The 27,613-nt window shown below is 41.8% G+C and overlaps 1 protein-coding gene across 3 annotated transcripts in view; it reads left to right on the top strand.

Annotated features, from left to right (window-relative positions):
• ATP10B (ATPase phospholipid transporting 10B (putative)) overlaps nucleotides 1-27,613 on the top strand; it is a 136,702-nt gene that overhangs the window by 45,424 nt on the left and 63,665 nt on the right. For 2 of the 3 annotated variants that reach the window (XM_028717405.2, XM_077924415.1), the window contains exon 3: nucleotides 22,057-22,153. The exons of the other annotated variant lie outside the window; for it this stretch is intronic. The gene's annotated coding sequence lies outside the window, so the exon portion shown is untranslated. The remainder of the gene's footprint in view (nucleotides 1-22,056; nucleotides 22,154-27,613) is intronic. 3 annotated transcript variants of the gene reach the window in all.

Below are 27,613 nucleotides of genomic sequence, written 5' to 3'. Positions count from 1 at the left end.
CAATGTTTCTCTCCAACTTCCCATTCTCCTTTCTCCCCTTCCCCCTCCCATGTTCCAGAATTTGGAAGTTCTGGGAGCCTAGGCCTGATAAAAATTAGGTCCAGTCGTGGCCAACTCTGGGGGTGCGGTGCTCATCTCACTTTATTGGCCAAGGGAGCCGGCGTACAGCTTCCGGGTCATGTGGCCAGCATGACTAAGCCGCTTCTGGCGAACCAGAGCAGTGCACGGAAATGCCGTTTATCTTCCCGCCGGAGCGGTACCTATTTATCTACTTGCACTTTGACGTGCTTTCGAACTGCTAGGTTGGCATGAGCAGGGACCAAGCAACGGGAGCTCACCCCGTCGCTGGGATTTGAACCACCGACCTTCTGATCGGCAAGTCCTAGGCTCTGTGGTTTAACCCACAGCGCCACCTGTGTCCCTAAAAATTACAGATATGCAAAATAAAGACTTTTCCTAACCAAATACCTATGATAAGCCCACACGCAGGACCGTAATCCAACTTGTTATTCCAGGCAACTGGTATTCAGAGACCTACAGTCTCCAACAGTGAGGATAGAACATAGTCTTTGTGACTGGTAGCCACTGGTAGCCTTTTTCTCCACCAAAGTGAGCAGATGTGCAGCAACAGCTGCTCTCATTCTCCAACCCTACCCTCTTTTGACTCTTTAAAGCCAGCAGGGCTGTTGGGATAGCCTGTGGGCGCTGCTTACAGCCATAATACACTCCATTTGTCTCTGTAGTGATGCTTTTAATGTTTGGTGATTCGTGACCTGTATGATTTTATACAGGAACTGTAGAATTAGAAAGTCAAATCAGCAGTGCATCTTAACGTTGCTTTTTTGCATTAGGGACATCGAAAGCAAAGTTTGCCATTTCAAGAGGAGTGTGTAATGATGTAAATTGTTGAGCGATCTGCATAATATACATTTTGTGCAGGTTCACTGGCAAAAGGCAATATGTGGTTCTTTAGGACTGCATGCTATCTTGGAGATCCAGTTTTTGTACCATTTGTACACAGTTAGGTGACTTATCTATACCAAGACAAGACTAGACTAGGGCTGTTTCCCAGTTCACAGCCACACCCACACCCGAACCAATTCAATTATTTTTCTTCACTAAGGGTTATCTACTGGCTAGCAAGCACTAAACCTCTCTTCTTCTGCCTGCCCTAGACTTTGATACACCCAGCAAGCACCAGCAATTGGTGCACAGAATAAATATATGTTGTAGCCATTTTAGGATTGCCGGGGCTTAATTAAGTACAATTTGGGATTTGCAGAGCTCATACTGTCCAACATTTCTATGATTAAAATAGGGACATCCCATTCCCCATAATGATAATTTTACTATTTGTACCCCACATATATTATTGGGTTGCCCCAGCCACTCTGGGTGGCGAGATATATATATATATATATATATATATATATATATATATATATGCTTTCGTAGATTTTCACGGGTACATGAATGCAGGTTTTGGTGTTCTCGGGTGTCTTCCCGTGTAAAAGTTGGGGTGTCTAGGCGACGTTTCGACGAGGTCTCACTCGTCATCTTCAGGCTGGTGCTTTCGGCTTCTTGTTACTGGAACAGAGCAGGATCTCAGTGTTTGAGTTCCTATAAATACTGTGATGGGGTGTGGTGTATAGCCTCCAATGTTCTGGGCAGAGAGGAAGTTCCCAGGCTAGTGTGCCTTTTCTTCTTTTGTTCCTTAATTGCTTGAGGGATATCTTGAGTGATTTCTTGAGTGGTATCCTGAGTACCACTTAGGTGGGTCATTAGGTGTGGATTAGTTGCTAAAGCCTTTGTGTCTTGACCTCTTGAACTTTGTGAAGAGTTTTTCTGAGAAAAACTCTTTATCACAAATTACAGACACCATCCAGTAGCCAAACCATGGTGGCACCTCCGGATGCTGCACCCCCCTGCAATCCCTACACAGATCTGGCTGGCACAGGCCACAAAACCACAACTCGCCCCTATACACGAAGCCAAGCCAGAGCACAAAAAACTTCTCAGAAAAACTCTTCACAAAGTTCAAGAGGTCAAGACACAAAGGCTTTAGCAACTAATCCACACCTAATGACCCACCTAAGTGGTACTCAGGATACCACTCAAGAAATCACTCAAGATATCCCTCAAGCAATTAAGGAACAAAAGAAGAAAAGGCACACTAGCCTGGGAACTTCCTCTCTGCCCAGAACATTGGAGGCTATACACCACACCCCATCACAGTATTTATAGGAACTCAAACACTGAGATCCTGCTCTGTTCCAGTAACAAGAAGCCGAAAGCACCAGCCTGAAGATGACGAGTGAGACCTCGTCGAAACGTCGCCTAGACACCCCAACTTTTACACGGGAAGACACCCGAGAACACCAAAACCTGCATATATATATATATATATATATATATATATATATATATATATATATAAATTTAAAAAACTTCCCCATACAGGATTTCCTTCAGACGGCTCAGGAGTTGGATAACCCCCATACCCTCCAACATTTCTCCAATAAAAATAGGAAAGTCCTAAGGAAAAACAGGACATTCCGGGATCAAATCAGAAACCAGAACAGCATCTCTAAATCAGGTACATCCCTGGAAAATATGGACACTTGGAGGGTCTGAGAGCTCAGTGTTTGACCTGAAGTTTCACAGTCTCAGATTCTTCTTAGGACAATGAGTCTCAAAGTGAAGGGCAAGAATTAAGGGGGGCAGCTTTTTGCCATTCACTGTGGCAGGCAGTTTTTCATATTCCCCAGGCTGCAGCCAGAGTTACCAGGCACAGCCATGCTCCCTCTCAGCCAGGTGTCACCCTCTGCTGTCACTTGGATCAGCTCCATCCCAAGAGGTTCCACTCCTTTGGTTTCCAGGCATGATTCAGTAGCTCCCTGCTTCACACAGCATCCCCGGGTCTGAGCCTCAGGTGATGACCTGACAACCCTAATACTGCTGGAGGGTACAGGGATACGTTAACTTGTGTAGGCTTATAAAGCATTTCCACAACCCACTGAGCTTGTTGTCACACCAATGCCATTAGCTTGTTCAGCTTCAGTACAGTTATTTCCACTGGTAGGAGCAAATAAATAACTCTTCAGAGTGTCCCATAGGAACTGCATGGATTTCTGCGGTGAGGCAGAGAAAATATTGCTGTGGGCATAAAGAACACAAGAGAGTCACTTACAGTAAAAGTGAAAGAGTATAATAAAGTTTTGCAGGCTGTGTTACAAGGCCAAAAGATAAAGAAAAGTAATAAACTTCAAATTAAACAATGAGCTGTAATGGTTACACACAGGAGTAGCTGCTCTGATGGAAAAGGAAGCTGCCTAGCAGACATCTTGCATGCAGCGGTGTTCCTGGTTCTCATTTCCTTCTCTATTAAATTAAGCCAACAAAAAAACTTCTGCACAGTTTGATGTGCAGTTGTAGTTCATCTTTTCACCATTAACAATATTGGCTAAGATACAATCAACAATGATTATGAGTAACTGGATTAGAGGTACCATTGATCTAATTCAGAATGCGGGACCTGCTTTAATTCTATTTGTGTTTACTGTTGGATAATTTCAAACTTATTTGATGCTGAAATGTTTTGTTTGAATGAGTTCTGAACCACAAGTGTGTGTGTGTGTGTGTGTGTGTGTGTGTGTGTGTGAGAGAGAGAGAGAGAGAGAGAGAGAGAGAGAGAGAGAGAGAGAGATGTGACCATCACCACAACACAGAATTAAAAGTGCATATTCATTTGTCATCATCCTAAACCAATTTATTGAAATGTGATACTGAAGGCAAACCACAAATCTGTGCCTAGTAAAGGACAGAGATGGACATAATGCATCAGATCTGGAATCTGAATCTGAAGGCAATATCTGGTTATAATTTAATGAAAGTAAACAGAAGCGTGTGTAGCTATACATTTATAAGCTTACCATGTAATTTTACCTTCCAAATGTTGGTTCCTGTTGTTTTATCTTCTGCTGAAGCACTTCTCCAGATACAACTCTTGGGGAAGCTGATTTGGTGTTGGTGACCTGCCTGTGCAATGCTATCTGTAAAGAGATGCACTCAGTTACCTACAGTTCCCAGACATTTGAATTTCTATAATGCCGAAGACTGCAATCCTAACTCCACTTACCTGAGAACAAGCCCCTTTGAATTTAACTGGACTTATTTCTGAATAAGTACCCAAGCCTGGACCCGGAAGTGTCTCCAGACAGCACTGGCCCCCGGCCTCTTAAGTGAGATGGGCGCACAACCCTAGAGTCGGACACGACTGGCCCGTACGGGCAGGGGTACCTTTACCTTATTTCTGAATAAACATGGTCAAGATTCCATTGTGAGACTACTGTGCATTTTTAGCTGGAGACTAATATTGTTTTTAATACGATGGATTTATTGTGTATTTTAGTGTTATGTTGTTCATTCCTCTGGAATCTATTGGATGAAGGGCTGTATAGAAATGATTGATTGATTGATGATATAGATAGATAGATAGATAGATAGATAGATAGATAGATATAGATAGATAGATAGATGATAGATAGATAGATGATAGATAGATAGATAGATAGATAGATAGATAGATAGATAGATAGATGATAGATAGATGATAGATGATAGATGATAGATATAGATGATAGATAGATAGATAGATGATAGATAGATAGATAGATAGATAGATAGATAGATAGATAGATAGATAGATGATAGATAGATGATAGATAGATAGATGATAGATAGATGATAGATAGATAGATAGATAGATAGATGATAGATAGATAGATATAGATAGATGATAGATGATAGATAGATAGATAGATAGATGATAGATAGATAGATAGATAGATAGATAGATAGATAGATGATAGATAGATAGATGATAAATAGATAGATAGATAGATAGATAGATAGATGATTAGATAGACAGATAGATAGATAGATAGATAGATGATAGATAGATAGATGATAGATAGATGATAGATAGATGATAGATAGATGATAGATAGATAGATAGATAGATTAGATAGATAGATAGATAGATGAAAGATAGATAGATAGATAGATAGATGATAGATGATAGATAGATAGATAGATAGATGATAGATTAGATAGATAGATAGATAGATAGATAGATATAGATAGATGATAGATAGATAGATTGATGATAGATAGATGATAGATAGATAGATAGATAGATATAGATAGATGATAGATAGATGATAGATAGATAGATAGATAGATAGATAGATAGATAGATAGATAGATGGTAGAGATAGACAGACAGATATTAAGAGCAACCATCACCATTCCAACTGCAGTAGGGCGAGACCCAGGAGCTTATAAAGTAACAGTAGGTAAAGAGGAAAATAATGGTTGCATTGTTTATCAAATGTTTGTAAATGTAGGCAATGACTACATGGAGAAGCAGAAAGAAGGGAGGGGGGAATGTGGTCCAGAATAGTCCACTCCTTAACCACCTTTTCTTCAGTGATCCACTGGTTCCACAGTGAATCTTCAGTTCCACAAATTCTCTCGATTGGAGGATTGTAACATAAACGCTACACACATTTTCAAGACAGGCACAGCCTATATTTACACAAACTATAAAGCAGTATAATTTTTGCAGCTTAGTTTATCCAATCTTTGATGTAAAAAGAATTAATTTCTCTTTTTATGGATCTTTTTAATGTATCTTTGCACTTGGAAAATAACTGCTTCCACTTTTGTGTACTTCAAAAAGTACCCATTCTTAGAATAACATTCTTTTTTTAAAAAAAGAAAGAAACCCTACACAAATTTTTAATCTGATATTGACATCTGGCATAGCCTGACAAGGTGCATTTCCTCATCTGTGGACTGTTTGGTGTAGATGTAGCCCATGGTATCCAGAGACTACTGCAGATGGCGTATGAAATCATTTAATTTCAAGTTCTGGTTCTGCAGAATTTGTCAAGGGTAAAACTACTGCAGAAATCTTAACACCATGCACATTTCCAGGTTTTTCAAGCTGTTCACTCTATAAATTACATTTCACCCCTTTTAAAGGTTCCATTTAATTGACTTAAGAAAGATGGAGAAAACAAACTTGACAATATTATTTGAAGCTTTGAGTAGGCAGTTATGGAAAATTACATTAAAAGCATAATTGATCTTTTCCAGGAATATCCAGGGCTGCAATCCTATACACACCTGGGAGCACTGAATTGAAGTTGCACTGAATTCAGTGTGTCTTACAGTACTTCTGAATAGATATGCATAGGATTGTAGATTACTTTGAAGGGCTCCATTAGCATATCATAAGATGATCTAGTCTTTGCTAGAATATGATTTGTACATGAATCATGCATCTACCTAGTACTTTTGAGTAGGAGAAGACATTAATTGGATGTTCAGTCATTTGAATAACCTTGTTTACGTAGCCATTCCTTTGGTATTTTTCACTCTGTAATTTTAATAATGTTAGAAGCTGGTTTCCTTTCACACTTTCTCTTTCAATACAAGCAGCTCTGGCACAAAATTCTAAAGTTTTGTGTCAACTTGAACTTTAAAATTAGAAACTTTTCAAATGTTCTTTCTATGATTAAGGTATACACTGGTGATTATTAGATGAGGTTCTTTTCATTCCCTGTGAAATATGATACCTACATTGCACGGCACATAAATTTGAAATGTCTGTCTTTGCTTTTTTGACCATATTACTGGTAGGCAAAACTGCAAACAAGTACAGTGGTACCTCGGGTTAAGTACTTAATTCGTTCCAGAGGTCCGTTCTTAACCTGAAACTGTTCTTAACCTGAAGCACCACTTTAGTTAATGGGGCCTCCCGCTGCCGCTGCACTGCCGGAGCCCAATTTCTGTTCTTATCCTGAAGCAAAGTTCTTAACCTGAAGCACTATTTTTGGGTTAGCGGAGTGTGTAACCTGAAGCGTATGTAACCTGAAGTGTATGTAACCCGAGGTACCACTGTAGTATGAGTGGTTCAAAGATGTTTCCAGTGCCATGTGTGAAAATGCATGTAGGCTACAATTCTAAGGACACCTATCTGGAAGTAAAGTCCATTGAACACATTGGGATTTTAGAATAAACACTCTTAGTATTGCTTTGCAGATCTCATTAAGTAAGGGTGGTCACATGCCTATATTTTCAGGCCATTCTTAAGTGTGGTCAGATCTACTGAAATCCAGGCTTGGGTCCCATGAAATCAACAAAACACCCTTAAGCATGCTTGACTCTGTATTGGATTGTGGCCATACCTAGTTTGCCTGCTGCCCTCAAACCTCCCTCAAACTATGAGAGTTATAAGTGAGTCTTAGTGAAGTTTAAAGGGCAGAAGGTAGGAGGTAGGGCTCAGTGACATCTGGTTTTCAACATAGTGATATTAGCAGCTAAATGCCGTAATACTGTATGCCGATATATCCCGATGTCCAGAATGTATCTCAATTGCAAGACTTGGTGGCTATGTTAATTACCCAGGTTCAGAGGTAGAATGGCACTGAATAGTAGCTTCTGGGAACAACAAGAGAAGTGGACTGCTGCCATAACATCCTGTTTGTGGGCTTCACAGAGGCATCTGATTGGCCGCTGTAGGAAATGGTCGCTGTAGACTACTAGATGGACTGTTTCACTGATCCAGAAAAGCTCTTCTGAAAGTAGACACTGCATAGTCCTGGATCTATCTATCTGCAATGGAAGAGAAGTGCAGGTGTTAGAAATTGTTCTCAAATTCTTATTACACAAACCTGAACATCATTTTTAAGTGTTATGAAATAAAGGTCTCTGGCCTTCTTTAGCACCTATAAATAAAACTGTATCAGAGGCCACTAGTCCAAGTCACCCTCATTTATCTTACAAATCCCAGAAGGGCTCCACAGCACGGTGTTAAAGTGAGGTGATAATTAATGCAAAGAAAAATGTCAGTTCCGTGGATTAGGCAATGAATGTGCAATTGTCAAAACATTATGTTGTGCAACGGAGGACAATCAGTTCCTCTGTTGCCTCAGGCTAGTCCAAGCTCAAGTAAACAGCACACTGTAACAAGCAGACATTAATAAATGATAAAATGCATGGGATCTCTCTTGGAAGCGCAGAGCACACACAGCAACTCAATGTACTGCTCTCTTCCTCCGCCCTGGTTTTCGCCGATTCCACTGTCTCTGTTGATACCAACTGTCAGTTCATTGAACTTTTTATCAACTATCTATTCAAGAGCCAGGAATGGCCAAAAGCATACAGAAAAGGGAAATGAGTCTGATTAGTCTGAGAAAATTCACAAGGAATATCTCAGAGAACTTAATGTTTTGATTGGTTGGCTTTGCTTCTGACCCTTCTTGACTTCCCTAAATGATTTTAAAACCACCCTATAAGTCACAGGACTTATAGAGAATTGTTTGAAGATGTTACATTTCAGTTGAATTGCCAAACTAAAATACTAATACAGTGGTACCTCGGGTTACATACGCTTCCGGTTACATACACTTCAGGTTACAGACTCCGCTAACCCAGAAATAGTACCTCGGGTTAAGAACTTTGCTTCAGGATGAGAACAGAAATTGTGCTCCGGCGGCGCGCCAGCAGCGGGAGGCCCCGTTAGCTAAAGTGGTGCTTCAGGTTAAGAACAGTTTCAGGTTAAGAACGGACCTCCAGAACGAATTAAGTACTTAACCCGAGGTACCACTGTAGTTAAAATAAATGTATTTCAGGTATTAAATATCACTTTATTGTTCAAAAGTATATTGCAAAAAATATATGTATAGACAAATTTTCCACGTCTCTGATAATAAAGAGCTGGATGCTAAAACAGAACACTAGGCAGAAATAAGAGGTGTGTACTATAGGCAAACAGACATATGGTATGCCACAATGAATTGACATATGCACACTATCCAAGGCAAAAGGAAACACTGTGAAAGAGTGAAAGTGACAAACATAAACTATCCAGCTGCCTCCACTAATAGTCCAGTTCTTTGCACCTGGGGCAACCGACAACATTAAAAACTTCTAATACAATGAAATCTAGTCTAAAATTACTAAAATCCAGTAAAATCTCATCTAAGGAGCTGCAGCAATCACAAGTGTACTATATAAAAAAGGACAATGCCCCAACAATAAAAAGTCATGGCCTATAAAACTGCTCAATAAAACAGTACGCCAAAGTCTCAGGTCCCTTAATACAGGGCCAGCTCTGCAGTGCAATAGCACAAAGCAATTTGCTTCAGGCAGCACCATGAAGAGGTGATAGATGAAGGAGGAATTTGTGTCAGGCTCAGCAAGATGTTTTAATGTCCTGGTCCTAGCAGGGTTCCACTTCAGGCAGCAAAATGCCTTGGGCCAGGATTGCATTAATGTCACTGAATGCCCCCTCTCCCAGTTGCCAACCTGCCAACTAGTCTGCAGTAGTTACCAACTGGTGGCTAATACACCTTTTCTTGAGTTGTAGGGGAGCAGCGGCATCCATTCTTGGATGAAACTGGTAATCTAGACCTATTTCAGTCTGGACCCAAGCTTGGTTTTGGGGCTGAATAATCCATCATCGCCCTGATACACCATTATCAGGTGAGGGCAAGGAGAGTGAGACCCTATTTCTCCTACTTGACTTCTACATGGCTTTCAATACCATTGGCCATGGTATGAGGGATTGACCAGCTCTGAGGGATGGGAACCAGGGGCACTGCTTTACTGTAGTGCCAGTCCTGCCTGCAGAGTCAGTTCCAGAGCTTGGAATTAGGAGAATGTTCTTTGGGCCTCTGGCGATTGTGTTATGGGGTGCCACATGGAGGTGTTTGTTGCCAGTGCTATTTAAGATCTACATGAAGCAGTTGGGATCAGTTGTAAAGTGTCATCAGTGTGCTGCTGACACACAGCTCTGTTTCTTTGTTATAGTACATTTTGAGGAAAACAGTTGATTTTGGACCTAAATTGTGTAACATTTAGATATCTGTTGTAGTGGAGTTTTAGGTATTCAATGTTAGGTTTCTTTAACACTCCTGCAGAATAGTAATGAATTCAGGAACTGCAGTCATGGCTGATGTTGCTTAACGGGGGGGGGGGAGAGAATGATAGATATAGGTTGTTCTAGGTCATACTGTAAAGCTTCCTATCTTTGTTCTTGTAAAGTGCATTAAATTGAAGTTAGAGCAAAGGTTGTTAGCCCCTTTCAGCACTAAATAAAAATTAAGAAAGACGTTATGTTTGTTAATCACCATTTAAGATTTGATTCTTGTTTTCTCTGCAAATAATCAGCCGATAAATGATGTAATGTTGATATAATAATATGAACACCTTGATAAGTTACACTATTCCCTTTTCTAATCAATTCAAAACGGATTGCATTATTTCATTGTGGGGGGAAATTAGTACTTCATAGAAAAGCTGTCTATAAATATTCCTTCCAGCAGCAGAACTTCAGTAGTGATGAATTCAGGTAAAAGCTTAATGTAGATGAATGGTTTCCTTAGAATTAGCCAGGTGAGTCTGCATGAAAGCAGATGCACATCATTCATACTAATTACTTGCCAGGGTTTCTTTCCTTTCACATCAGCATTCTCAGCCAGGCCTAGTGGCACCAGCTATGCATTTTTTTAAAGAAAAGAAAACCCCTTATTGTACACTAATTCGATTTGCTAGGTGGAACTCTCAAAAAAGACAAAGGGTTTATCTCTACGAAGGATGAGCTAAGCAGTACCTGAACAAACTGCGGCATGTGTGCACATTTGTCTTTCTCACATCCAGGCCTGCTACCTACTTCCTATCGTCCACACATACTCAATGTGCTGCATCATGAGGTAAACTTCCAGAAAATGTTGTTCTAGAGAGGTTATGTGGCCTAGGTTTTTCCAATGAAGGACTTTGTCTAACAGAAGTAAGGGCCAAACTTCACACAAGGCTCTGTTGTATGCAGTACGTCTTTGTTTTACAAAAACACAGCCTTGGGGCTTGCAAACTGGAGATGATCATTGGAGGCCAAAGATTTTTGCAGCCCTTTCCTCCTCATGCCATTATTCTGCTAACTTCACTGTTCAGCTGCTTTTTTTGCCAGACAGTGGAAATTGCACAACTACCCATAGATTTTCCCTTTAAGGGGCGAAAAGCAACAGGGTGTCTGTGTAATTTTTAGCAGGAAAAAATAGCATGCAGGGAAGGGGTTAGACTTTCTTTGCCATCCTGGTTTTCTGTGCAGTCTTTGCAGCTGTATTTTGTGAGACCCTCTCCAATAATAAGGGCGAATTTTGTACCACTTGAGTCTCACATATAGTTTGGCCATAAGTGCCTGTCAGCTCATTGTTCACATGCATGTTCCATGAATGGCACAGAGGGATGGGGAGACGTGTTTCTATGAGGAGCTTTTCATCACCTAACAGCAGGTATCTGGGTGGCCTCTGCTGGTTGCAAAATTCTGGTGCCTGGTTTGATCCATCAAAGCAGTTCCTGTCTTTTCTGTTTTCAAAACATTTAGGATACTTTTCCTTCCAAAAGCTTCCAAACATTAAAGAAAAAGTACTTTCCAAACAAAAAAGCAAAATTACTTGTGTGTGCGTGTACATTGGGTGAATAAGCTGTGTCATTTGCTGTTGCCATGGTGACAGGAGTCATAGCTTTACCTATCTGATTCCATAACCATTAGTAAAGCACAAATTACTTCTGTCTTTGGATCCAATAGCAATGCATTTGCCATATTGGCCAAAAATCCATTTGAGATCTTAATGTTCTGTGATCCAGAACAAAACAAGCTGGGTACTTAAACCAGAAATACACCACCTAACCAGCCTTCATTCAAATATGGAATTAAAAGTGTTATCTCCTAGTTGCTATTCAGATGAGAATCTGATTATATCCCAGATGCTCCTTTCATTAGAAATGATGTCAAGTGCTTCTATTTCAGAGCTATCGGAAGCATAAAAAATGGAGATCAGATTTAGATTTGTCAAACTCACGATGCCAAGATTCTTTCTTAACACTGTGAAAGTCACATTCAAAATTTGCAGGAGGCTGTGCCCCTTTTTCTTGCTTTTGTGTTATGATTCCTGGTTCACATGCCATTTCTTATAATTTTTATACATTGTGAGGGGAGAGGGGAGAAAGAGAATCTTTTCTGCAGAAAACAAGAGGGGGGTATCTGTGAAAACTCCTGTAATTTGTATCTTTGGCCTCTAAAACAATTGTAAGGGCTGTTTGCTACCTTCGCATTTAGGAAAATGGATGAAAGAGGTAAAGGATTAGTTCAGACGTAACAATCTGGCTCTAATAAGCAACAGTTTTTACTAGGGATGGCTGAATCTATTATTTTTCGGTTTCTCTGGGTTTCTTATTTTTCCTGGTTTGTGGTCAATATATTAAATTAGTTTCCCAGTTTGAATGGGAAAGGGCGGTTTAAGAAACACTTAGCAGGAGAGGAAGGGAGGAGCATACAAGCCCAACACTTGTTCTTGGTTTATCAGACCAAAATCTTTATGTCTTGAACTGGGCCTAAGTAAAATTAAGTAGAATTGATGGAGCCATAAGAATACTTGCATGTGCTAGATGCCAACAGCTCTTGTAGCAAATTCTAACTCACATGGCTCTTACTAATGACTCTTACCACAGAGTTGGTTGGTTGTACTGCAGGAATATGATGGTCTCATTGTGTGCCCAGGTGGAGACCCCCCGACCCCGAGAGCCCACCAGAAGGAATAACGACTCATGACAATGTGTTATGGGATTTAAATTGGCCACAACTTTATTAAACCTTTCAGATGTAGGAACACCTTGGCTTAGGCATTGGGCATGTATCCCTCCCAACCCCCCCAGTTGGGGAACTGGGGCTCCTCAGGGTGAATGGAATAGGGGAGGGTGCACTGCAAGATGCTTGTGTACACAGGCAGCCCACCTCATATCCCCACAACGCAGGGGAGTTCACTGACAACCTTTCAGTGTATGGCCAGTGACTCCCTTTTCACCAACCCCTTTAAGAGGGAACCCTGGAATCGCCGCCGCGGGGGGGGGGGTGAGTCACCACTTCATGCCCCCCCCCATTCAGGGAAGATAAACTAAAGGATTCCACCCAAGGCCTAAAACCGCCAAAGTTGTGACAATTGCTATGGGGAAGGCAAAACCTGCAGAGCAGGGAAATTCCTTCCCTACTCTTCAACAGCAATCATCAAAACACTGCAACAATGCCCACTGAAAAGGAAGGAAAATGGTTAACCTGCAATAATGCATTAGAGAAAGGGAGGGTGGGTGGGTGAAGCTCCAGAGCCGACTGCATGCTTGCTGCCAGCTCCGCCGCCTATTTAAGCATCTCGAGCGGACCAATGGGAAGCCTGCCCATTCGCAGTCCGCTTGGCTGGCCCCACCTCCAACAAGACACTGATAGATTAAACTGGGGTTTGGCGGGAACCCCAACAGCTGGTGACAGGGAGGTGGGCCAGCCCAACCAGCTGGTGAGTCCCACGTGGCCCAGGGGGGTGCTGCATGCAGTTCTGCAAAGGGCACCCACAATGGGAGGCATGAGAACTCATACTTACAGGAGCATCAAGGCATATCAAAATACTCATCAAAACTCATGCATCAAAACTCATGACATGGTTTCATTGTGCTTTGCATCCCTCCCACAAGAAGCAATGTATGAGATGGCAGAGTAGAGAAATGTGAATCTAAATGACTTCACAACACACTTTTTACTGCATACACATTGTGGGGAAGAGAAGGTTGCAGTAGGATGACAAAATCCTGTATCCCATGGCTTACAAGTTTTCAAGTTGCCTCAAACTGACAGGTATGGTCATGGCAGATTGGAGCTGGTGAGCTTTCTGATAAAATCAAAGACTCTAGCAAGACAAGCCCTTTTAAATAAAGCTACCAGCCCCATGGGCAGCATTCAGCTATGTTTTACTCAGAGTAAACCTAATGAAATTAATGGACCTAACTTAATCGTGCTCATTAATTTTAGTTGGTCTGCTACCCAAAATTCCTAGAGACTAGTCTACAAATGAATGTTCTGTCCACAGTTTTGAAGGTAAACAAAGCATAAGCTCCTGGAAATATTTTCTGATAAATGTTCCTGAATGATATCCTGTTGAAATCTCAAACTGAACACAGCAAAGACAGAGTTCTTAAGCTTTCCTTTCAGACTGTTGTCTTTTTTCACATCTCTTGTCACTGCTGGAAATTCTGATATCTCTCCAGGCTATCAGCATGGAGTCGATCATATTGACCACTCCCTTTCCCAAAAGGATAAGAAGGCAACTAGAAAACTTTAAAAAAAACAAAACTTGCAAAACATACAAAATAGAGAATAAAAAGCTTGCAAAACATACAAAATACAAAATACAAAATAGAGAATACAATACAAAATAGAAAAATACAATACAATACAATACAAAATAGAGAATACATACAAAATAGAGAATAAAATAGAGAATAAAAAGCTTAAGGAAACAAGAGTGACAGCCTAGAAGCTGAACTTTATTCCTGCATACCCATATATTTTCTCAGATGGAGGGCCATGTTCCTATCTGGGAAATCGTCAAGAGAGCACATGTCAATAGTGGATGGAGGAAGAATCAAAAGTGGCCAGAGCAACAAATATAAATTTTACCTTCGTTCATTAGCCTAGTTTCTACAGAGACTTACACACTTCTCTCTATCCTTCACCCAAGCAGTCAACAGCCATGATCAGAGTTCAAGAACACATCCTAGCAAGGCAAATCCATGTGAGAGGAGCAGGAGCAGGGAGGAGTGTGGCCTGACAGAGCCTCAGTGACTGGATAAAAAGGCTCAGAGGACCACATTTGGCCCCCAGGTATTAATTTCCCCACCCATGAGATATACACTTAATCTAGGAACTTCAGTGAACTCAGTGGGGCTTACTTCTGAGTAGGCATAGACTTGCACTGGCGTTTTAAAAACTTTTATTGGCATTGTTGTTAGCTGCAGAAAATGGTTATGAATCCCATTCTAAAGAGCTGTTAGAAATTGTCAGTAGAAGGTGCTTCAGAGACAAATGGAAACTTAATGCTGATATATTGCTAAGACTGCAGGACACTGTGCTGAAACAATCGGAATGAAACAATCTACCTCGGGCAGCACCAGGTGGGTGGGGAGGTTAATGAAGACAGGAATTGGTGTCTGAATGGTGCCACTGGGCTTTTCAAAAGTGCCACTCCTAGATGGGTACAGAGGACAATTTGGCCTTCCCTGCAAACAGTATCCTCCTGAGAATTAACTTTCTCTGGCAACAATTACTGTATACCTCTAACTACTGCAGCCAGTTAGGCGTAAAGAAGAGCCCTGAGGCGGAAATGCCATATATGCTCACACCAATCTTAGGTACATGACTCCTCTTGCTAAGGAAGCTAGCATCTTCATAGTAATCCAACAGGCAGTAACCCTCCAAGATCACAGGCAGAAGTCTATCCCATTTTTCTGATCTGAAGTCCTTCCACTGGAGATTAGACTTGGGACTTTGCGTATATGAAGCCGATTCTTTACTACAAAGCTATGAAGAGTACTACACCTCCCCTTGGTCCTTCTCTTCCTCTGGCTTCCCCCTAAATAGGGATTGAGAAGACCTCAGTTCAGTTCACATTTAAATATGAATTTACCAATATGTGAACCAAAACACAGCCATCCTTTGAAAGTTGTACTTCTCCGAATGTTGAGATGCAGTTCTCCAGTCAAGTAATGTGTAAAAAAACTAGGGTAAAGTGCTCATAGGAGGACTTAGTTGGATACAACCCTTGGGGCAGCAAGAAATCTGGCCTGTCATTCTTTTAATTTCATACCACTGGAGTAACCAGGTATAGTGAGGTTCAACAAATCCTATAACTTTGAAATTCTGGCCTCTAATATCAAGTTTCTCCAGGCCCCAGACAAACCCAGTGCTGCTATCAGACATAATAAAAAATGTCAGTTAACAATTCTCATTTTCAGTTACAAGGACTAAAAGAACAGTGTGTCTCTAGTTCATGATAGAAGTTGGTTTACAACACATAGTGAATTATCAAGTGACCCAAATTGTGACATCTTGATTGGAAAATGGTTCTATTTTAAGATATCTGTATGAAATGCTATGGAGTGGGGGGGAAGGATTCAGCCAGGGACTTTGAACAGGCATCTCCTACAATAGAGAAGACCCATAACACCCCCTCCCCATAGCAAGGTAGTCAGAGTATGCATCTCACTATAGACCATATATCTATTCAGATGAGATCCAAAAAAGGGAACCCCCCCCCAAAAAATATATATATATATATAATCATTTGTGCTTTCTTCTTTGTCCCTGGTAGAATTTCTGAAGCCACATGCTTCTGGCAATTTCATAACTTCCTTCGGTGCTTCCCTATTAATAGTTCCATTTCATACATCATTAGTCTGAAGCCTTTAAAATAACAAAAAGTTATTTCCAAGGCTCCTCACTGTTCAGCTTTTTCTCACTGCCTGTATTTTCTCTGTAGATCTAAGCAGAGCTTTATTTCAGCCAATAAGCATTGCAGCCCATTTATTTAACCACGGTCAGCCTGGGATATGTAAAGAGACAATAAGCACCTGTAAAATACGCCTCCTTCACTGCTGAACAGCCTTCATTCATACATCTGAAATTAGAAGATGAGATGCCAAGATCTAAATATTTGTATTTACACTGTACTTAAGCTGCAACCAGATCTAAGCAGTGATTGTCCCCTAGACCAGCCTTCTTCAACCTTGGGTCTCTAGGTGTTTGTTGTTGGACTACAACTTCCATCATCTCTGCCCACTGGTAAGCTGGATGGATATTATAGGAGTTGTATTCCAGCAACAATGAGTTCTGCCCTGGGCTACCAGACAGTGGCAGTAGTAGTATAATCAGTTGTTGCTGCCGAGCAGCAACTGAAGAGGACCAATCCCATCCTGGTGGGTTTGGAAGCAGACCCTGGTGAGGTCAGCTCCATTCCATGCAAGCACACATCCTTGCCTTCAGTAGCTGCTAAACAGCAAAAGCCATTTATTGCAGTCACATCACCTTTCTAGCAGCTGTTGCGACTGCATACAGTAGTTCAAATCTCCTTTCCCCCCCCCCCTTTAAAAAGGCTCAAGAACCAAAATTATTTCAAGGTTTTGGTCTCTGTCCCAAGTTCACAGCTCTTGGTTTTGCAATTAGCGTTTATTCATTATGAAATTCACTGCTTGCTGGCTGGTGTTCCCTTAACGTTAAGAATCGGCAGCGCATTGAGAAAGACTGCCATATCTTATTTGTTTTGACATCCTTGGCAGCCCAGGAAGTGCTGCGTGGGGCACATTCCTAGGAATGAAAAGGAGCTGCTGTTCTATTTCCATGGTTAAACATAACCATGAAACAAGACGCACAGAGAGCTGAAGACACCGGGCTGATGCTTACAAGCTTACCTACGGTGATGAGGCCTCTTTGTAGCCAAGCCGCAAGAATTATGTTGCAGATCCTTGTTCTCTGCTCCTAATTTAAGCCAGGTTTGCAAGGCTTATGCAACTTTCCTTAATACCTTTCCACACAAAGCTCTCTTGTAAATAATGCATTTCAAGCAGAGATGCCCTGGAAATTAGCAAGTGGAGTGTTGAAGATTTGGAAATGGTGTTCTCTGGCAGGTAATCTCCTAGATGAGATTTACCAATGACCAGAGGGGAAAGGTTTCTGCCTGGAAAATGACAAACAGTGTGACTTGAATAATTCATTCCCGCAGTCCTGCAAAATAGTGCCTGTCCCTTGCTCACTGCCAGCCAAGCAGCGGCTATCTGTTTATACTGTTGCTATACCTACATGGACTTCTATTGACATATAAACATTTTCTCCCTATTTCCTTCACCCTTCCTTGTGTTTACTAAAGGGATAGGTCCCTGAACAACAGGTGGTGGCCAGCACACACATGCAGCAACTCTGAAAGCAGAGCTCTGTGCTTTTATGTCAAATATTAGTGCTCTTGTAGAAACAGCTCAAGAGATCAAGAGTCATTAATCATTAGCAGAACCCGTCTCCATGGGGATGTATTGTAATTGGAACTGTGTCAGCTTCCAAAGCAATTGTGTAACAACATATGGCCTGGCTTCACTGACATCTGTTGTTGCTAAGCCTCGTTTGTCGACAATCGAGGTCACACCATCCACCAGTTACCTGTCTTCAACAACACCTGACCACAGGTTGTGCTTTTCTTTTCTTTCTTTCTTTCTTGGCCATAGCAGATGCACTAGCAGCTCTTAACCCCTGCTTACTTCTTTGCCCTGTTTCCTGGAGTGTGCTACTAGCAACAGGCAACAGAAGCAGACAAATTACAGCCAGCAGGAGGTATAGCAGTGACACAGCTCTGGTGTTAGACATGGGCATCAGATTACAGGATTCTGTGTCAACAGCAGAGGCAGCAAGCTTTGGGAATATCATCATGTTCTGAGGAGAAAGGTGACAGGATGGCAGGGTTTCACAGCAGCCAAGCAGATATGGGCCACTTAGCTAAACAGAAGCTTAAACTGAAAACCAGGCCTGGCCTCAGCAAACATATGCTCCCATTACATCTTCCCAAGAAGCTCACTGTTGCAACGTCTCCTTGTCTCATTCCACTTTTCCAATAAGGAAGCAAACTCACCTATTTGGCCTTTGCACTTCTTGCAAAGTCTACCATTAACTCTCAGTGATGTAAGCATCAAGGCTACCAAGTGGCAAATCAAGGAAGCAGCATTCTCCCAGAGAAAGGGTGGTCCCATGCAAAAGAGGATAGGCCTCCCATGCCTTTAATGGTCTTCTAGATAAGGAAATTTCAGCAGCTATAACTTGACAAACTACACCTGCTGAAATTCCCAGCTATTGAAGGTGCACCAGCCCTGTGCTTTTCAGCATCTGTCCATCCTATCAGAGACTATACTTTCGTGTCTCTTATTCTCTTTCAGTTTTACTACAGATTATGCATGTAATTAGCACCTTAACATCTTTGTTTCTTAATAATCATTTTTTAATTAAACGTTTTCAGCATAAAATACAACAAAAGCCCATTTCTATAGACCCCAGATGACATCTGATTTCCAGACTTATTGCCGTCACAAAATGCTTGTCCTGGAGACACGGGTCCAGGCAATACTGTACAATGCAAAATATTGCCATTACTCTGACAATGCTGAGCTCTGTATGTCTTTCCCCATAAATTCTGACATCTCTGCAATTGCCCTGCTGAAATGTCTGAAGGTGCATCAGTAATATTCAGTAGGCCATTCCAGGATGTTTGACTTGATAAGGGTAAAGAACTGGCAAGAAGGGGGTCCACTTTATCCTTCCTTGTATCCCTGGAAGAAGAGGAGGTACAAGTGCAGGTAAAAGCCCAGGAAAGAACACAGGTCTAGTCTACAGCCATGTGTTAAAACCATCTAGGTAATGAACATGGTTTCAGGATTGTTCTCCAGCTGCACAGTTTCCACGGTTTCCCAATGCCAAACCTGGTGTCATAATCCATATATGGGACTTGATTCATTTATATGGCTATCTAAATAGGTCTCTCCATCTTTTGCAGCATGTTCATTATACAGCAGTGTGCTGAATAGAGCAGAAGCAGTGGAGTGTCTAAGCAAACAGATTCAGATCTGGAAGAATGATCCACTTGGGGACTTGGTTTTTTCCACACATAGTCTACTGTTACTAGACTGATGCAAATGAATTATAAAAAGATGCTAAGAACAGTTCCCTCCACACGCACATTATCATCTAAATAGTAATGAAAATGGAGTCCCCATCCCAACATAAACAGATAATTAAAAGAATGTTGTCAAGGCTGACAAGTTCAAAATGTGTGTAACCCTAAAACCCTGATAAAAGAAAGTAACATTTTCCAGGATGAAGGCTACAGCCATGTTAATACATTGTTCTCTTTTCCAGGCTAGCAGTATTGTTATTTTAGGGGGAAATCATGTACATGGGATATGATTATGCACGTACAAGAAGTCAGGATTCTGTTACCATACAGACATACAGAACAGATCCCTTCCCCCCTTCATACTATATGTTTTAATGCTTTCTTTATCAATTAATTGTGTGTGTGTGTGTGTGTGTGTGTGTGTGTGTGTGTGTGTGTGTTTTCTAAACTATGGTGCCAGCAGTAATTCTCTACAAACTACCATAACCGTGGAAACCCAATGAACCAACTATTTGTGTCGTATTTTCTGGTGCAAAAGTCAAAAATATATTAAAAAATCCTATGTGCTCCAGGTGCTGCAATAAAAACCCAAGTAACTAGGCTGATTACGTGTCTCTGCATTTCATCACTCTGTACAATGCGCCTCTGCCCTCTTTTGGTCAAATATTTTTTACATCCTCCTTCCCCAGCGTTCTCTCAACTAAATTTGTCAGGACAACAGAGTCGAAGTCATTTGCCACAGTGAACTCATCAAGCTTTTGAAAACATTATTGCAATATAATTGCCTTTATCTTACGTATAGTGTTGCAGTTGCTATGCCAAACACACTGCAAAACCGGAAAACGGAGGTTTTAAGTGATAAAACCATGAGTGATCTTCATTCCCTGTAATAGCAAAATGAGCAGCTCTAGCCCTGTGCTGGTTGCTTTGGGAGCAAAGCAGAGCCGTCTGCAAACAGCATGAAAGATAATGAATATCTAGGAGACCCCAAGTTAGGCTGGAAAGATTTCTGTTCCTTTTGGAAAGGAAGAAATACAGTTCACAAGGTTTAGCACTCAATGGTATTCTTCTCTCTCTCTCTCTCTCTCTCCCCACCACCAGCTGCATTCTTCCCCTGATGAATGCATATGATTCTTCATATGATGGGAAGAGTGGAGAGATGCTGTCTTTCTCTGCCTCCTCTGTCAACATCCCTGTCACCAGCCTCCACAAATTGGAAGGCAAATGTCTGCAGCAGGAAGCCTGTTGTACATTGAGAACCCACCGCAATGTGATTTACATAGAATCATGTGTGATCAGGAGCCTAAATTGCATAAAGCCTCCAAGAGGACATCACCCTGCCCATTGCAGACATTAGCCCTTCAAGACAAGGGAGAGCTGGAAGGGGTGGGAATGGGGAGCACATCTGCACTCTTCCTCATGCTGGTCTAACCACATGGGGAAATTGCATGTTACCTATTCATAGATGGACAGCATTTGAACCATATCCTTATACTGGAGGAAAGCATTCAGGTTCAAACAAGGAACAGAAGCCTCTGTCCCTGCAATGGCTTTCTCATTCATTTTGCTGGGGGTGGGAGATCAACAATAACATTGCTTTGCACCCATGGGTGAATCTGCTGCCTCGACTGAAAGAATGAGGTGGCCTGCACATGCAACACCTCCACTTGTACGTGGCTTAGATTGAAAGTTTGCCACCTGGTTATCACAAATTATGCAGGATTATGATGTCTGGCTGGCACGCAGGCTATGAAGCTATCCAAACAGTAGAGAAGCCTGCCAGAAGTATAGCCACAAGCCAAGCATATAATTCAAGCATTCACACCACTGAGAAAGTTTGTGAATATGCCATTTGCAAAGAGCAAAACAGAAATGTATTGAGGAGGACAAAGTAAAACTGACCGCATTTAAACTCTCTTCCAAAAGCTGCCAGATTTGAATCCTGCCTGCAACATTTGGATGTTAAGAGTTTTCCTTGGTCATAGTGTGCAGCAGTTACACAACCTGCCCCTAACCCTTAGTCCTGCCTCATTTCTGTTTATAGACACTTGGTTTCCCACCTCGCTGCTACTCTGGTGCCATTGCCTCCTACCTTTATTTCATTTCCAGCCAATCCAGGCCCACATGGTTGATGTGATGACAATACAGTGCCACATAGCCAATCAGATTTGGATGCAGAGTAACATCATGCAGAGGGAAATCATATGGGAGGGAGGGACGAGAAATGGCCCTGTCCCTGTTCTAAAAGGTCAGCCCTCTCTGTTTTGGAGCAGCTGACCCAAAGGTGCTTTGTGTCTTAGAGCTGCACACTTTCACTCCCTTTTGCAATGGGACATAAAAGTTTTACACGTTAGGAACTCTTCAAAACCAAAAGCACCCCCTCCATCCTCATTTCAGCTCAACTCTAACTGAAATTGACTTTTCATCTGTAATGGAAACTGCTTTTCACTTTCAGAAGCTACAACTGTGCGTAATCTCAAGAACATCTCAATATAATGGAGTGAACTGAAGAAGAAGGAAAAACAATTCTGTCCCCAGAGTTGATAGGAAAGGTAATCATTTGGTTTACATTTTCTGCGGATTTCATGACTCCTGTCCCCCCTAAAGGTGACCAGGAAAAAATACCTTAGGTGGGAGCAGAGGCTTGGCTATGGCTTTATTTGATCCTTTTCTTACCCAGTTTGTAGCTGCAGCCTGCAAATTCTTTAGTCAGGAACCTCCCACTTAAGCTTGTTCCACAAGCAGCCTTTAGATCCAGTGTCAAACCAGCAGCAGCATCCCAAGGGACCAGGAGACAACTCAGGCTGACTTGCATCCTCATTTGGTCCTGGTCTGGTCACTCAAGTGGGGAGGATGCTTATTCCAGGCCAGGTAGACAGTTGCCAGATAACCCACACCTTCCATTCTCAAATTTTAGTGCTGTATTACTATTGAATGTGCCCACAATACACCCCCCCCCCAAAAAAAATAACCCCAACTAAAGCAAGCAACAATATTTTTTAATCGGATTTTGTAGCATATCCTTAGAAGCAGGCTCTCTGGATATGCCAAAATATGCTTCTTGGGTGAGCATGCATTATTTAATATAAGCCTGGCAAAGAGAACAGCCCATGGCTGCTTCTCCTCCTGTATTATTGCCCGTGTTCTTGTTCTCCATGAGCATGGGATGTGGTAGCTGCAGCGAAACAGCATGAGCAGAAGGTTTCAGATGGCCTGTGATGTGTGAAGAGTACCGATTCCAAGCGTCTCTGGTTGAAAGGTCTAATTCAGTTGGCACGAATGCTCATCTTTAGCTGTGTATCTGGAAGCAGAAGCCTGTCTATTAGCCAAAAGCACTGATGTGAATGCTGATGAGAAATGAGAGGGGAAAGTACTCTGTCAGCCTGCTGGAGCCCTTACAGCTGCATGAGCATCCCTCGGGGTCTTCTTACTGAGAGGCGTGTGCACGGGGGAAGCATGGAAAGTCAACCTATTGGCATCTTTCTTGTTGATGCTACGGGGCTTTTTGCATTTAGTGGTGGTAAGGTTAGTGCCTTCCTTAATGAATAAACTTCAGCAGGAGTATTGTTTAGAAATGCATATTTACATTTATCAAATCCAGGATTGAAAATAAAAGAAGAGCTATCAAGTCAGGTCAAGTCAAGGACCATTGGTTTGCCAACTGTAGACAGTCAGTGTGGAAACAGACTATCTCTTGTTGTGAGTTCCTTCCCACCATCTGTTACTCTGATCAGGGAGTTCACAGCTGATGGCCATTGACATGCACATCCTTCTTCTTTTTTTAAAATCGGAAGTATTTTAAAAAACCAATACAATACAATAAAAAGACTCATATTCTGAAACATTTTGTCACTTCCTCTGCTCATCTAACCCTTCCCCACACAACTGCAGCTCCCACCCTTGAATATCTTTCCATTGTCCCAAGACCCCAAACTTCAAGATGCCCAAATCATATAAGACTTTCTTAACTACATTAACAAATAGATTAAAAGAGCATAACGAAATAAAAAGCAGTGAGGGGAGGGAGACAGGGAGGAGTTCTTTCCTTAAAGTCATTGACAACTTTCCCAGCTAATCAGATATTCCACATGCCTTTTCAATCCCCAGACAGGTCAAGAAAGCATTACCACATAGATTTTCTCTTTTTATATGTCACTTTCTCATTGGCTGCAGGGGTCAATAGGTCATGAGATCAGCAATCTCTATCCGGTTGCATCCAGGCCTTCCACTTTTGTGGGGTCATCCTCTTGACAACAGCACTCCATTTGAAACCAGGCTACTTTATTCTTGCTAAGTCCTTATATCTGAGGGATGATGTAGCTCATAATATTGCAGTAGAATTGAAGACTGCACATATATGAAGATAGACCTATCCTTGACTTTCTTTACTGTATTTATGAGTAAGATCACTGATGCCTGAACCCACAACAGATGAGACTAACCCAGGCACATACTGGGACGAAGGTCAGCTTGAGGCCATCATGCACCCATGACTAGTTGTACACCTCAGCTGCAGCCCTCTCTGGTCACCCCATGCCTCCACAATTAGAGGTTACAATGAGTTCAAACTGAGTCCTGTTTAGAAGAATGAATTATGAACTTCATGATACTTGGAACAAGGATCCCACTGGCGTTCAAGAAACTGGTGAGACAGGGCAGATATAAAATCTTGGTGCCCGGATGTTGCTAGTGAAACACCCCTTCAGTCCAGCTCCTAGTCTTGTGCTCTAGTTCTGACTCCTTGGCTGGATAGTTCCCCTCCTCCTTTAACAACCCTGCCTTTGATCTTCTCATTGCTGTGCTGGACAGCTCCCAGGCCTCACTGGCAAGACAGAAAATCTCAGGTTGCTTCCAGACAACCTGCTTTTGAGCATTCATCATGATTTGTTTGCACAATTCTGTGGACAGATTATCTGCAACACTAGTTGTTTACTGAACATCTATGCTGATTTCTTTGCAGGGAGGTTACACAATGTTGCATCAAGCAGTTGTTATCTCACACTTTCCAGTACATTTTCCCGATCATTTTCCTTACTGCAAAATGTCCAAGAGTGGTTGAAGTGATTGTGTTGCACAAATTTAATTGTGCAAACTGAATTTGCTGGAATATGATTCAATCTCACACACAAAATAGCAACAGTCGAGAAGCACCCTCAGTCAAGCAGCTCTGTGTTGGCAGGAATGAAACATCTGTCTTGGAAAAACCATCTAGGTTAGTGGCCTACAGCATATGTCACATCACAGCATTTATATAATTTCTTCTCTTGGGTGCTTCTTTTTCATACTCAGTTATGAAACTCAGAAACAGACTGGATGATAATGGCAAGATGTGTTCCCAATATTCAGTCCCAGCTGCTAGCCTATAAGCTATGATGTGAACTAATTACAATCTTCAAAGGAAGCTCCATGTGCAGTGCATTGCAGTAGTCTAACCTGGAAGTTAGTGGGACACGGATGACTGTAGTCTGGTTAACCATATTAATTGCTCCTTTCAGTTATTTATGAGGGTTAATCTACCCAACCATTTTTTGAAAAGCACCTTTTTGAAATGTCTGCAGTGATAGCCCTAGATCAGATCCCATAGAGTCATACATACCAATCTTTTGATATATATGCTTTGTCTCTTTCTGAGGTTTGGGTAAGTTTTTTGGGGAGGATGTGAAAAGTAAAATAAAAAGCACATCATTCATCTTTTGAAGGAGACGGAGATAAGGAGGGAAATGCAAGGGACATATCAGGCCCTACCTATAAAGAATAGTCTTGATGTCCCATGTGAAAAGCTTTTGCAATCCTTTGTAAAGTACATTATTTCATTATTTAATGGGAGTAAGTGCCATTGAACACTTCTGAATGATATTGGACAGGGTTGCTCTGCATTTTATGGAAAGTTACAGTGAATTAAAAATAGAAATTCATACACTCTTCAAACTAGGACAACCTTACAACACCATAACAAAACACACATCGTTGGAAACAACTATGATTCTTGAAGCATGTAAAAACAGAATGGAGGCCCATAGAATGAGTAGTGCATATGGTCCAACTAGATTGGCAGAATGACTATTGCACAATTTATTTAAATTCCGGCATCTGTGACCAAATATCCATATTGACTTTCATTCCAGTTACATGTAAAGCTTGTAGGCATGGATAAAAGGGGGCACAATTTGTATGTTGGGAAGGTTCTCTGTTGTCTAAGATGTCCTTTTTGGTATGGTTTGCTGTGTTTTTTGGATCCAGAGCACCATCTTCCGTTATGTTACACATTGAAACAAGGAACACCCTGTAGCATCCCCTGCAGCGAACTTTGAAGTTCAGTGGTTTACAAACATGGGAATGCTTACCACAGCAAAAGCAGAAATATACAGAGGTGACTTTGGATTGGTATGAATTATTCTCACAACCTTATGGCCATGTTTTCTTTAGTCCTGCTGTATCTGTCTGCAGTGATGGAAGTAGTTATTTAAACTGAGGCAAAATGGCCCCAAACAATGCTGTTTGCAGGCTGCAAGCCACCAACTTCTGTTATCTGTGGCAATTCTCTGGGGGCATTCTTGTGGTGGGGAAGTAGCAATATCTTGAGTAAGTTTATTCACCACCCCAACCATGGTGCTTTAAAAAAAAAAACCAAACCATTGGCCAGATGTCCCCAACTTTTCAGAGGCATGGATACAGCTGGGATTTTCAAAAGTGCCATGAGCACTACCACAAAATGGCTGCCATGGGAGACACCCCCAGTCACAATTTCTTGGGAGTATCCGCTGCTTGCTTACACTCTGTGTATGTGTATTTCTTGAACATTAAACGGAAGGGAGACAAGCCAGAAGGAAGAAAAACAAACACACAGGGCTGGGAAAACAAATACTGACTCCCCAGGAAGAGGGGGGAAAGGCACCACCCCAAGAGAAGGGGGGGAACACTGGAGAAGGATGATGAACATAAACAGAAGAGAGTGGGGAACTTACCGATCTACCCCTTGAGGGCAGGGAAAAACAAAAAAATATAAAGAAACCCAGAGAGAAGGGTAGGAAACAAAGCAAACAAAGGCTTCACAGGGGCTGGGGGAGGCTTTCATATGAGTACTTCATTGGGGACATCAGCCCTAGGCCTTCTCTCTTCACCTGCCCACATGTTATCCCAATCTGCACTATGTATTTAAAACAGTATCATAGCACTTGAAACAGAATCAGACCAGAATCCTGGGAACTGCAGTTTGTTAAGGATGCTGAGAGTTGTTTGTTGTTGTTGTTTAGTCGTTTAGTCGTGTCCAACTCTTCATGACCCCATGGACCAGAGCACGCCAGGCACTCCTGTCTTCCACTGCCTCCCGCAGTTTGGTCAGACTCATGTTTGTAGCTTCGAGAACACTGTCCAACCATCTCGTCCTCTGTCATCCCCTTCTCCTTGTGCCCTCCATCTTTCCCAACATCAGGGTCTTTTCTCTTCTCATGAGGTGGCCAAAGTACTGGAGCCTCAGCTTCACGATCTGTCCTTCCAGTGAGCACTCAGGGCTGATTTCCTTAAGAATGGAGAGGTTTGATCTTCTTGCAGTCCATGGGACTCTCAAGAGTCTCCTCCAGCACCATAATTCAAAAGCATCAATTCTTCAGCGATCAGCCTTCTTAATGGTCCAGCTTTCACTTCCATACATCACTACTGGGAAAACCATAGCTTTAACTATACGGACCTTTGTTGGCAAGGTGATGTCTCTATTTTTTAAGATTCCCCTCACAGAGCTACAATTCTCAAAGTTCCCTGGAAAGAGGGATTGATTGTTAAGGCACTCTGGCACCTTCCGTGCCAGCAAGACTGAGCTACTAAATGTGCTTTACTGTGTTAGGATACAGGTATAAAGAGAATAAAAGACACTTCTCCACTTGACACACTGCTCTCATAAGCATCTCACTAAGTGATATCTGGCAATTTCTATCAGTACATTATATGACCGTGGGAGGCCCATTTGCATCTTCGTCTAAGGTGTGTGCAGCTGGCCCATCCTTGTTATGCTATTA

Source organism: Podarcis muralis, chromosome 2 (genome assembly GCF_964188315.1).
Source record: "Podarcis muralis chromosome 2, rPodMur119.hap1.1, whole genome shotgun sequence".
Classification (NCBI taxonomy): domain Eukaryota; kingdom Metazoa; phylum Chordata; class Lepidosauria; order Squamata; family Lacertidae; genus Podarcis; species Podarcis muralis.
The sequence above is the reverse complement of the archived record's forward strand: the minus strand, read 5'-3'. Positions and strand labels throughout refer to the sequence as shown.